General features: G+C 36.2%; 1 pseudogene; it reads left to right on the plus strand.

Moving 5' to 3' along the window:
• LOC101295319 overlaps window positions 1-9,447 on the plus strand; it is a 15,329-nt pseudogene extending 5,882 nt beyond the window's left edge.
• Window positions 9,448-14,462: the final 5,015 nt, after the last annotated feature.

A 14,462-nucleotide genomic window follows, 5' to 3' on the forward strand; every position in this document is an offset into this window, starting at 1 on the left:
TTTTCGGACACTCATTCCATAATGTCCCTCTGCCTTGCAGAGCCAACACCTGCTACTTCTTTGTTTCTCTGGAACCAGAATCTGGTTTCTTTTTCCTTACTTAAAAAATTTCTTTTTTGGAGAAGTTTGAGAAGATTGTCTTTTCTGATATCCAGAACTCTTTCTGAACTTATACTTCTTTTTAGAAGCGAAATTTGCTTTTTTGCTTGCTACCAGAGAATTTTCTTCTGTATTTCTTTTCCAAAACATAACATCCCCATTGTGTCGGGGTATCCAAAATCTTTGGACACATGTTTTCAACTCCTCTGAGTTGTTTCTTGGCATTCTTGGATTTTCTATTCTCTGTACATTGTTTTCTTAGGAGATCCCTAACTCTTTCTGCTATTCCTCCAACAGTAAAATACTGAAGGGGGTTTTCTTCCAATGATTGCGCTACTGCATCATTCCAGGGTTTTGGCAATTTTCTGTAATATGTTCTGATGAGATCATTATTTTCAATGTCTCCGATGGTGCAGTAGTAGTTTTGAAACTCATTGGTATATTCTTCGAAATACCTCATGTTATAAATACTCAATTTTTGAATATTTGCTTTAGCTCTTTCTTTAGATTGCTCGCTATGTCCAGTGATATCTCCGCAAAATTGTGCGTAGATAGGGACTGCAAAATCTAAAGGACTATTAGTCTGAGCCATTTTTGCTGCCCAATCAGTCCATTGAGAACTTCTCTTGAAGGACTGATACCATTTCTGGACTATTCCAGTTAAGGTAGACTCATAGTATGCATGAGCTTTCTCGTAGGCATATTTGGATAACACTAGGGCCTGAGTTAGCTTTAAACTAGCAACCCAGTTGTCTATGGCTTTTCTTTTATCTCCTACCTGGTCCAAATCCAGATAAACCCCTCTCTCGGACACTGATTGTCCCCATTTGGCTTCTGTAGGGATGTATTTCTGAGAACTTCGTTCTCCATATCTTCCTGTAGGAGCTTGTCCTTTTGGAAGCTTGATATTCTTTTCTCGAATAATCTTTGTAGGATTGTTGGTGATGTTCTGTATTACAGTATGACCACCTCCTGGAGGTGTCTGTCTTTCATCCTCTGTCTCCATTGATGCTCATGATGGCTCTGGTTCATCTTTTGTTGCTTGATAAGGAAGAATCTTTCTCTTTTTCTTTCCAAGTTAAACTTGGGAAATTTCTTTGATAATCTTCTCTAGTTCTTCTGGAGAATCACAAGTCTCAACTTGTGCATATAACTCTTTTAATTCTATTGCTTGGAACATCCTTATAGGTCTTTTAGTATCCTCTTCTTCCAGAGGTTCTTCGTTATAAACCGTTTTAGTTTCCGAGGTACTAGCTTCTTCATAATTTGCAAAAGAGTGCCTATGAAATTGTAAACTGATTTTTCCTCCCATGTCTTCATAGACTGAGGCATTGGAGCTCTCAAGCTGTCTGACCGGAGGGGTCAGATTCCATTCTCTTGGGAATGTTACTTCATGCCATTTCGTGACATGTTTTTGCTGAGAATTATTTTTTGGGTTGGTGAGAATAGATGTGGTAATCTCAGGGCTATTCAGAAACCTGGTATTAGGAGTCACATTTGAGCTCATCAACTTAAAATAGATGCGATAATCTATCGCTAGTTCCATCATTCCTTTTTTCATAGAAATCCCATCTGTCTTGATTCTTAGTCTTAGACAGTGAGCAGCATCTTTGAGATGCGTTGTGAAGTCTAGAAAAACATTGAAATATGCAACTTGGTTGCACAAAGAAGCTTCTACTGTTCCTAACAGACTTTTCTTGAAGTCTGTTATTCTATCGTCTTGTAAGACACATAGAACAGAACAGTCAATACCATCTCTGGCTAAGAGTTTTATTCCTACTTGAACCGCACCAATATGCATATAGGAATATTTTTTCTGGAATGCTTCACTTACTTCTTTTGGAGTTATTAGCCTGATATCTGTTTCTCCTCCTGTGGCAGGAACGGTTAATTCAAGAATCTTGAATCTGTGTGAATCCATAAGGAAAGATCCTTTCTTATAGATCTCATTAAATCTAAATCTAGGGGCAGATGCTTCCCTTACACTAGAATCGATTTCATTATACTCAAATTCTTGAGCATTTATCAACTGAACTGGAGCTGTGTTTCTTTTGCTGAGAATTCTGTTTAGCATCTTCATGTCTCTTTTGGTAGATGGTTTTGAAGATTTCCATTCAAGTAGCTTTGGTTTACTAAACCTTAGTCTACTTTCTCCCATTGGTAGGGGTGGAGAGTTTATGATAATTTTACTAGCTACATTTTGAGCCAGTGCTTCTTCATCTATTTTCTCATAATTTTCTCCTTCCTTCATTTTTTCTACAATTTTTTGTAGACTAGAGATTCTATTCTGTAATTCTCGAAATTGAACTTCGAGGTCAATACCTATCTCTTGGAGATAAGCGATGTTATAATTCTGCTGAAGGATTATTGCCTCTACATTCTCGGCAAGTTTTTCTGTAGGTTGATGAAAGCCAATAGCTTTAACACCTTCTTGTTTTACTTTTAGATCTACTCTCTGATTCATCCTATTCTAGTAATGAGAGTTTCTAAAAGCGTTCTCAAGTTCTCTTGAGTATTCCTTAGTTCTACTGCTTGTTGATGAATATTGTTTGCAAGATTTTCAGTACGAACTAATTTCTTTTCAATATCTACTAGATATTGTTTTTCCTTGAGGTAATTTAGCTTGATTTCAAGCTTGCCAATTTTTGAGTTTATTTCCTCAAGTTGATTAATCCGTAGTTTAAATCTCTCGAGTTGCTCTGTAACCCTTTCAGAGGTCTTATTCTTAGATAAATGATCTAAGAACTCGATTAAGCTTGGTCTTGAGGGATCAAGCTCTTCTACTCCGATCTCCTGTTGGAGATGAATATGCTCGTCGTATAGAGTATTTAGTACTCTACAAATATATTCAATGGAGTATTGATTTTCTTGTATATGCCTTGAATGAAAGCACACTTCCCACTTATCAGTTCCTTTGTAGTACAAAAAGACTGATAGTTTTTCAGTTTGGATTCTCTTTTGTTGGTTGAGAGAAGCCAACTCTGTGGCATAAGCCTTTTGTCACCTGCTTTTGAGCCAAGCAGGCTCTGATACCAGCTAGAACGGATCTAACCGATGCTCAAAATATCAAGAGGTTTTTAGTCTTCTTCAAAAGTTTCTTGAAGAACTTCAATTTCTTCTCTTGACTCGTATATCCTTCGTTGTAGTTGAAAGATAATATCCCAATAATTTTTGGTACTTCTTGGAAGCTTGTCTATTTTTTCTTTTAGTTTTCTCAAATTTCTTCTTTCTTCTTGTAGTTCTTTATAGGATAATTTAGCTTCTGCTAAAAATTCTAATCTTGTACCTGTAGCAATTGAGTTATTGAAAAAAATTAACTGCTTACCCTTGAGTGAAGAGGATAGATCTATATTTGTACTTAAGTAAACAAATTCATACTTATAGGCCCACCATGCTCCGTCTAAAAGTTTTTTTTTTTTTTTTTTTTTTTACTTGTAACACACAGACTAAAGATAAAACTAAAAGGGTAAAAACTGGCTAAAGGGGTTTTCCGGTTGGATTTTCTGCAATAATGCTAGATGACCTCAGCTATCTTGTCTTCTAGTGAGATCTGCATGGTATGCAGTGCTGCACACTAGAATTTTCCTAACTTAATAGCAAAATATAGCTGAGTGTTTGATAAACTGACTTTTAATAAGTGCGGTGAGTGCTAAAAGCAGTGGAAAATGTTTAGTAAATTAAAACTGGCTTGTGCTTTTTGTTTGTGGAATGACCAATTTGGACATGGAATACAGTTTGCTAATACTATAAATTTTTCTTATGGTTAGTTTGATTGTTGTTCTTTTTTTCTTTGAATGAGTTTAATCTCATAGTGAATGGTGATCATATTTGATCATACTTGCTTAAAGTTTTCAGAAATGGTAACTAAAAACTGAACAACAATGAAGATTTCTAGGCCAACGAAAGCTTTCTCATTCATTCTCAATATACAAATCTCATATACAAGTAAATCATTAAATACATTAGTGTCACACCCTGACCTTAAGGTATGACTAATATGATGGATTAAATCAAAAGAAGGATCGGTGGATATATATATATATATTTTTTTTTTCTTTTTAAATATACTTTTGGAAGGAAGAACTTTTATAAAGAACCGGAAAATAGTAACTAAAACTTTGAAGGGATAACCATTTTGTTAAAACCAACTGATTGAAGAATCTGAGAATGAAGAATCATTCTATTAACTACATTGAGCAGGAACATGAGAAATAAACATATCATGAAATACCAAATACACATTCTTTTCCAAAATGTGTAAAACTGTACAGTAACACTGATTACATGTAGAAACCATTCAATACAACTTTGATTCTTTGTTCTGTTGCTTTCAAATACACAACGGAAACAGTAAAAATTAGTTAAGTGTAAAAAGCCAATGAAACTTTACATTTTATTCGTAATACGACAGTTATCTCAAAATCATCCATCACACATGGTACCAAAAACTATAGCAGGTTTTTTCCACATAAATACTTAACTGTTCTAACCTTTCAAAACCTGCTAACAGTAAAGCAAACTTTTCAAATGGTGGCAATGCATTCCAATCCAAGGTAACAAAGATATTCAAACAAATAGCGAAGCACAAAGAGCACACATCACAATTATACAACTACCTAAACTTCAGTTCAAGAGCTCCAGAATATTAATATCGTGTCCCCTTATGGACTACCTGAAATCAACAACAAGAATATAAGGAATGAGCTTCACAAGCTCAGTAGATACGACAAAACAATCATTATAACAAAGACTAACTAAATATGCATCTGAATGTGAAAGACTGAAAATATGCTTTTAGATGCTCTTTAGTTTAGAAAAATACCCATAAGGTTGAGGTTAAAGCTCACTAGCTGCTGCACTTTTGAAATTAAACCAGAAATCCAAATTATTATAACAGAAGAGGAACTTTATTCAGATAATCACATTGAAGCCAAAAAGATATCTCAAATCCTTAAAAACTTAAATAAGCCTCAGCAAAATACATAAAACAAAGAAAATGCTGAGACTAATTAAAGGTCAATATGCAAAATATTTTTGAATCCGATAGAAGTAACATCAACACTATAAAGTCCTTTTCGCTTCAAAGAACTCATGGGGAAATTCTAAATCCTTTCATCCTGGGAACTCATGGCCAAGAAAAGAGTGTACTTCAACTCAAATCCCTTTCCTTTCAAGAAACAGAATCTTACAGAATAAATCGTTTTGTGAAGATCGGATCAGTAATAAGTTTGGATTTGAACAGTGGTATATACGAATTTGAAAGAACGTACTACTTGAAGAAATGGACTTTGTTTTCCAAGTAAATTCAATCAGTCATATCAGAAGAATCAATTTTCAATAACAAGTTGGACATGAGATAAGTATATATCAATACATGGATTTGAACAAAGCCAGCAGCAGGCAACTTAGGATTTTCTTTTCTAAACTGTTAGAACAATTGTAGATAGCAACAGACAATACTAAAGGAAAGAATAAAACTAACAATGAACCAGCAGTACGGCCTTTTCTTAAAAACATAATGCAAGGCATTGAGGTGTATTGAACATAGAAGTATCTTATTGAAAATAATGTCAATAAATTATAAACACCTTGAACAACGATGAAGTGGTACAGATTTGTCTCAAGTACAGCCATATATAAAAAGGATAGAAATGAAATAGTTCAAATGGAAGTTCAAAGTTCAACAGGAAACAAGGAGACATATTTAGAATTCTAGAACTTTACCAACTGCAGGGTAAACTTTGAAAAATCATCGACTTTTCAATTTACATTGGAATAAACTGAAACTTTCCAGATATCTTGTAGGCTAACAAGGAAGCAACATGTAAAAGTTTCAGAAAATTTGGACATTTAAAAGTTAGTTAAACGAATTTCCAAAGTGGTTGTGTAAAACTAAACAGTTTTGCAGAATTTTCAGAATTTCTATCCTTCCTTTATGTAAAAGCTAAGAGTTATGAATACAATGTGTTTTGGACAAATCCTGCTTAAAAGAACTTCTTGGAATATCTACTTCGAAAGAAAACAAAGCTCAGCTGAAACCAATGTTTTAAAAAACGCGCCTCGAGCGCACCTCGGGCGCGCCTTGAGGCTCAAAAGGAGTGAGGCGCATGAAAAATTCCTTGTGTTTTGCTGGTTAGGCGCAAAAGGTGCAGCAAAAGGTGCAAAAAATGCACCCTAAGGTGCATAAGGCGTGCGCCTAGTGTAAGTGAAGGAAAACGGGGTCGTTTTGGGTAAGTGTTTTACTTAAGGCTGGGTCGTGCGCCTCCCTCTCTCTTTTCCCCCTCCTTCCCTCCTCCCTCCTCCCTCTCCCTCTCCCTCTCCCGATCTCCCTCTCGAACACAGAGACACAATCGACCACCACTAGGATTCCGACCATCAGACCAATTGACCACCGCCTCGTCGCTGTCTTCTGCAACTCAATCATCTCAAACCTCTTCCTCCTAAGCCTCGCATTGTGGTCACCAACTCACCATTTATTTGAGGTACGCAGTACGCACATCATTCCGAATTTTTGATTCAATTGGACTGTTGTGAATTGTGTTTTCTTAGTATATGATGCAACATTGTGCTCTGATTATCTAAGTATAGATTGGAGCAAGCTTCCTGTAAATGCTCACAACTCTGTGTTGGTTTTGTCTAAGTATAGAACTATAGATTGCCTTTGTTAATGGTGTGTTGCAGGCAGCATTTACAGGAAGCTGCCTGTAAATGGTGTGTTGCAAGCAGCATTTATAGGAAGCTGCCTGTAAATGGTGTGTTGGTTTTTTTTTCAAAAGGCTTACGCCTTGGTGAGGCTCTCGCTCCATAGCCTCAGCTACGCTTTAGCCTTTTAAAACATTGGCTGAAACAATACTTGAAGATGATTCAGAAATTGATCTCAGAACTCGATAAAAACGACCATAAACTATTGATCAATTGCTGCAACAAATAGAATCAAACAAAGTTCCACTAATAATACATATCCTTATCAAAATCGCATAAGAATTCGTAGAGAACACATATCACAACAATCACACCAAACACACATCAAATTAGAATCTAAGCTATAAAGAAGGTTTTGTTTTCCCTACCTCAAGTCATAGAAATCAGCAGCCAAATATATCCAAGAGCAATCACGTTATTCCAAAGCAATCCAAGAGGAATCGTGCAAAACCTCAAAATACAAACACCCAATCTACCATAGCTATCCAGCCACCTATCAAAGGAGTTTTAGATACGAATCAAACCCATAATAATATGAAAGTAGTTTAATCAAGGATGATAGTTATGGAAAATCAAAAATTCACTTGCAGCAATAAGGCTGTGTCTATTACGCCAACAAAGAACCAGAAAACTCCAACCTGATATCAAATCTATACCCTAACACATAAAAGCTCAAGATTGTGATCGAATCTATAAATACTAACATCACATATGAATGATAATTGGATTTCTCATACAAGCACCAAACTTGTTTATGGCCTTTGTGTTGGTCTTACCTGGATGACGTCCTCAGCTAGGTCATTGCAGCGATGGGTCTTGGGTTGCAGATGGTCTACCGCCGGCGTGCCTCCTGGGCTCTCTCAGCGATGTCGGAGCGAGATATGAGAGAGTGAGAAAGTTGAGACACGATGGAAGCGTCTGTCTCTCTTAGGTTCGCTTGTAATTTGCTAAAGTTTACCAGTACCCCAGCAACTACTTATTGGCCTTCGCTCCTTATCAGTTTTTCTAGACTTGTTCAGAAACCAACTTTTTGGTTCCCTTCCTGTGGAGATTGGCAAGTTGAGGAATTTAGGTGAGCTTGATGTTTCTGAAAATATGTTATGGGGAGAGCTTCCTAACAGCCTTGGTGATTGTGAGAGTTTAGAATTCCTATCCATAAAAGGCAACTCTTTCGAGGGGCTCATTCCATCATCTATGAAAAACCTGAGAGGCCTTCGAGAGTTGGACCTTTCCCGAAACAATTTGTCAGGACATATTCCGCAATTCTTTGAGGGCTTTGGAAACTTGGAGAATCTGAACCTATCGTTCAATCACTTATCGGGGGAAGTACCAGTTGAAGGTATTTTTAAGAATGCAAGTGCAACATCAATTGTTGGAAACACCGCACTTTGCAGAGGTATTGCAGAGCTTCGACTACCTATGTGCAAATCTGAAGTGTCTAAAGCAAGAGATTTGTCTCGTATAATGAAAATTGTTGTGTCCTTCGTATCTGCATTTACTCTTTTGGTAATTGCTATGGTGTTATCCTTTTTACTTCATCGTAAGAAAATGAAAGCAATTGAGTTGAGCTCTCTAGGGAACTCTGTTTTGCAAGTGTCATATGCTGCTCTCCTAAAAGCAACAAACGGGTTTTCTTCCACTAATTTGATTGGTGAGGGTGGTTTCGGTTCTGTGTACAAAGGAATTCTCAATCTTGATATAGTTGTTGCTGTGAAGGTACTTAACATGTTGCACAAGGGAGCTTCAAAGAGTTTCATAGCTGAATGTGAAGCATTGAGGAATATCAGGCATCGAAACCTGGTCAAGATTATAACTGCATGTTCAAGTGTTGATTTTCATGGAAATGATTTCAAGGCTCTAGTCTATGAATTCATGAAAAATGGGAGCTTAGAAGAGTGGCTGCATCCATCTAGTGGAACTGAATAAGTAATAGATGCACCCAAAACTTTAAGTCTTGTCCAGAGGCTCGATATCGCCATCAATGTTGCTTCTGCATTGGATTATCTTCACAATCATTGTGAAACACCAATAGTTCATTGTGATCTCAAACCAAGTAATGTCCTTTTGGATAGTGAGTTGACTGCACATGTTTCCGACTTTGGACTGGCAAGGTTTCTCTCCAAATTGACTGAAGACATTTCTGGAACTCAATTAAGCTCTTTTGGAATAAGAGGTTCGGTTGGTTATGCTGCTCCAGGTAATTGTCTTCACAAGCTTTTCATCTTCATTAACTAGTACTTATATAAATCACTGACAGCCATTTTATGTTATGTAGAATATGGTATGGGAAGTGAGGTGTCAACATGTGGAGATGTGTACCACTTTGGCATTCTATTGTTAGAAATGTTTACCAGGAAGAGTCCCACTGATCCTCTGTTCAACGACGGCTTGAATCTTCATAACTTTGTGAGGATGGCTCTACCTGAACATGTTGAGGAGATTACTGATTCACTACTTGAAGGAGCCTTCACCACTGTTGATGAAGCTTGCAATCAAACCATCAAAAGACAACAGAGAATTAAAGAGTCCTTAATTCTGATATTCGAAATTGGAATCGGATATTCTACAGAATCCCCAACAAACCGAAAGGATATAAGTGATGTCGTATCTGAATTGCACTCCATTAGGAACAATCTTCCAGGCTAGAACCTCTTACATTATTACTGTTTTGTGAAGGCTTTTATATATGTTGTATGCTTCATGTATTCGTCTTTTTGTTTTTAGGCTGTCATATATATTCTGTGTTTGAAGTGTTGGAAATATTGTGTTAGAAATGATATATTAAAATATAATTAAATAATTAAATCATGTAAACATGTCATATAATCATAAATAATATAAAGAAGAAAGGGATTAGAGAGTTTCTCATGGGATTTACAAGGGAGCCACGTAAACGTTGTCCTTAAGCCGTAGATGCCTCCCCAAGTGCGGGTCATGACGGTCGTCTACAAACTCTAAGATACAACCCTTGTAGTCACATATGATGTCTAATCCGCTTTGCACGACTAACGGTAGACGGGGTGTCAAGTGTTTGTCGAATTGCCTAAAGTAAAGAAATATGAATAAAAGAAGAAAGATGAAGAGTAAGAGTATGTGAACAATATAGAATGTCTATCCTTTTATCTCAAAAATGAAGTATTTATAAAACTCATCATAACTCTTAGAAAAGACATGACTCTTCAATTTGAATAAATAATATTTAAAATAGAGTTATGAGTTTTGAATCTTATTTTGAATTAAAAAACCAATAATCCCCCACAAGATTTAAAACTTCATAAACTCAAAAAATTTGGAAAGATTAAGATAAGAAAATTTGGGCAACTTTAATACCATGTAATAGGTGTAGGTGTCTTCCGGACTTAAACATACGCTTAGTGTAAACAACTTTCATTCAAAGGAATCATAGTGAACTATGTCTTGAACTAGACGCTTTTTAGCCGAATTACTCATTATCACACACACGATACCGATACTTAAACTTTGACGCGGGTAGCGCTATTTATAGTCTTGCGCTTGATCTTGATTATCATGAGAGTTATTAGAGAGTAGCCCATCTCTGATAATTACGGCCTCACAACTACTCTCACTTAGGTGAATTTCTTCAAGAGTACATGTGACAATACCCCGCGGGAGATTGCCCGCCTCGAAACTCATTCAAGGTAAATACATTTCTTTAATTTCACATTAATATAGCACTATGCCTTAGGAATGTGCAAGAGGATCTCTTATGGATATCTCCCTAAAATTTGTGCTATGTAATGAGTCACGCAATATGGATTGTTTGTACCACATTGAACTTTCTTCATGGGATCTCCAATCACAAAAGTTGGGTTGCCTCCCTAGGTGACTCCCTTACGGGCTTAAGCACATTCCCTCGACAACTAAAAATAATATAGCCTCCTCTTCGAGACTATAGTCTTCTTGAGACATGGATGATTTTGTCAATGTGTTTGCCATCTAAATTTGATGCGGACAATCTACACGTATTTTAATTTTCTGCATGCTCAAAGTAGGTTATTAAACACAATTTCTCATAGGAGTATATGATCCTACATATGAGAATATCAATGTATAACACATAGTGAGAAAATGATGATAACGGAGTATTAATTTGTACAAATATAACCCCCACATAGCCAAGATATAGATTTATTGTGCACACGATATTAATAGTAATGGATCTTACCCCATATCGAAAGCTTTAAAAAATTTAATTCAAAAAGAACTTACAGATGGCCATGATGTATTGGAACACTACTTTGTCTATGTAGTGCTTTGGCGCGTGCAATTTGGAATTGGTGGGATGGATTCCTTATTTTACTATAACTAATCTCGAGTGCAATTGTGTGTCTGACGCTTGAGTCTCCATTGTAACAAAAAGAATGAGAATTAAGGAGTATACAAAATCGTGTATAAACTCTCTTTCCTAATCTGGAAACACATATCCATGAGGATGTCCTTATCTGAAAAAGTTTGTCTATATACATATATATTTATACTTGTATATTGTTATCATTTGTGTAATGTTCTGAAATTTTTTGGAAATGTTGAAGTATATATGGATGATGATGTCTTTGTAGTGGCTCAGAGACACTGAAGAGGCAATAATTGATGTTTCACAGTAATGATTAGTTATGAAGATAACTTGCACAGGCAACATCGATCAGTGTTGATTTCCCAACTCTAACACAATGTATGAGAATAGCAATCTAAAGGCACTGTTGTATCACGCACTGTTGTATCACCACAGGTGGAAGTGTAATGAGCTTTATGCTCATTAATTTACTATTTTTCACTTATGGTTCTCTTACAACTCTGTTAGAGTATTAAGAATATTAAGAACCTCAACAAAGAGGAGACGAAGGAAGTTGAAGGTGGTGTGACCATGCAAGCAGGCAACATGCAGCCTAGTCACTCTAAGGTCAAGGAAGTTCTTTAATTTTGTTTTTCCATTCATAACATTAGACTCAGTGAGATTATTAAAGATAGTTGTAGGGCATGTATACCAATTCCATATTCATATCCATTATGTTATCAAACATAACCGAGTTCGTGCGCATGCGACATGATATTAGTCTGGTTTTGCTGAAATACTCTCGTGGACCTCGATCTGAATATCGACTGAATGAGTGTGTTACTACTTACTAGTTTGCTAACATAATCGAAATGACTTGTTATTTCACTGCCAATCAAAAATACATATTCTACTAACCAGCATGCCAAAAATATAAAAAGAGGAACGGAATACATGGTCATCTATTTTTTTTTTTCTAGATGCCTTCATTAATAAAAATAAAAAATAAATAAAAAGATTTCATTAATTTCAGAACTTGAAGCAATTTAATTATACAAAACTAGATAATCAGATAACTCAACTCACAAGATTTCACGTCAAAATTCGTCATGACACCAAGATAAAGACAAGAAAATCCAAATCCGAAAACACAAGCCTTCAAAAGCAAGTTGATAAGTGATTCCAAAACATAAACCACAACGTGCATGCAGGCCCAAGTCAAGGCACGATCAATAAAACCAAACTTGGAAAATCGATAAAGTCGATGAAACCCTTGAAACCTAGTTACCACACATCATAGAATACGAAAAGCAACCACACCTGTGAAGGCTTTTCCAGACACATAAAGACTCAAAATCAGCAACAACTATTCAACTCGAGTATCACAAACGGTAGTAACACTTTAGTAACACCTGAGCATCACATACCATGTACCAAAAATGGAGATAACACCCGAGCAGGACTTAGAGGACTAAGCAAGTAACTTCACTCTTGATCTTAACCCATGCATTACATGACACATGCTTATGCATTACATGACACATGCTTATCGCATAAAGCGGTAACACCCGATTATCACATATATAGGGAATCAAATCCTAAGTATCACATAGAGAGATAACACTCAGATCTCACATACGGCAGTACAACCCATGTATTAAAAATAGAGGTAACACCGAGTATCACAAACAGCACGAACACTTAAGTAACACCTGAGCATCACATACCATGTACCATAAATGGAGATCATACATGAGTATTGAGTAGGACTTGGGGGACTAGGCAAGTAACATCACTCCTGATCCCTACATCATAAATGAGTCACACCCAAGTCAAATCCCTTCTTACTTAGGGAGCTAGGGGACTAGTATGAGTGTAATGTCACTCAGACGTCACTTACAGTTGGCGGCATCATATTTAACTCCCTAAGTAAGATTATCCTCTTATTTGAAAACTTGGTGGACTTGTAGATACCATGTTTATTACATACCGTCAAACATAAGTAACAACCTCGTAGACCGTTCATGTGGCATGGTGGGTCTTGACTTCGACATACATATAGTAAACCAACACCCAAGCTACCTCATTATGGTGAATAAGGATCAATACCTCATTGAGAAGACACTATTCCGATCCATGCTCTACAAGTAGGTTTCATGAACAATATGTATATTTTGTCATACATTTGAAATATGAATTGTGAGAAGTCTTTCTTAGCTATAAAAAAAAGGCTTTCCACTTTCCTAATTTATAAAGGATCCATCTATTCTACACTTGTATCATTACAAAGGCAACTTGACTTCTCATAGTGTGGGATTTTTTTAAGTGGATCTAACCTTACCTGCTGATGACATGGTAATGTGAACCACTATAAACCCTTGTATATTTATCTCTATCTTGCTTCTTACTTGGCCTACAAGTTTATGTAGAAACTGTTACGCGGAAGCGGGCGACAGGCCCCACGGGTCCCATACACGGGTCCAAAAATGCTGATATTGTCCTAAGTTTAGCCACTCGAATGTAAAACAGGTATGAGGTTTTACATAAAAAGTCTTGACATTAGTATGTGTGATATCATTCCTTATAACCCATTAATGATAAATTTTTGTGTTTCTGATGTGGGATTCCAAAAGGCTCTAATCTAAGCCACACTTTTCTAACATATTCACTTTGTTGTGCATGATGACGGTATAACAACGATGCAGTATCGTCTACAACAGGTCGTGAATGCTCGTCTGGTTGACAGGTAACGCGGTGAAGCAGGCTGTGGAGATTGTGAATATGGGTGAGTGCCTCACTGTTTGTTCTTGGACTGGGTTTTGGTCTTTGGGCTTGGCTCTAGGCTTTTAATTTATGTTTATTTTTCCTGGGGTAGGAGTTTTACCTGCCGACTATAAGGGTAATTAGACACCTCGAGAATGAAAACTTTTAGAGTACTGCAATTGAGCGTCTTAGCGATGGAAGCTTGAGTCAAATTTATCCCTGTGTGTGATAACTTTTTAGTTCAGCTAGGTTCATAATAACTGAGAGGAAATTTTAAAAGGGGATTTCCATATACACCCAATTTTGAAGAGTGGTTTCCCACATAATATTCCTTTTTGATAGACATCTAAAATGTATCAATTATATATGATACATATTATGTTCTATTTTTTTCCAAATTTTACACAATTGCTGCTATTCAACTATAACATATAAACATAATAAATAAACTTAATTGATGCCGTTTTAAATACCTTAATATGAGTTTTTCTTCTAACATTAACATTTTTCAATCAATTTACAAGAATCATGTAGTTTTCTTTATTTTTATGAAAAAATTTAGGTGAAATGAATTCATTCTCTGATCTATCCATAAGGTAGAATA

This window comes from Fragaria vesca, linkage group LG3 (assembly GCF_000184155.1).
Source record: "Fragaria vesca subsp. vesca linkage group LG3, FraVesHawaii_1.0, whole genome shotgun sequence".
NCBI classification, from domain to species: domain Eukaryota; kingdom Viridiplantae; phylum Streptophyta; class Magnoliopsida; order Rosales; family Rosaceae; genus Fragaria; species Fragaria vesca.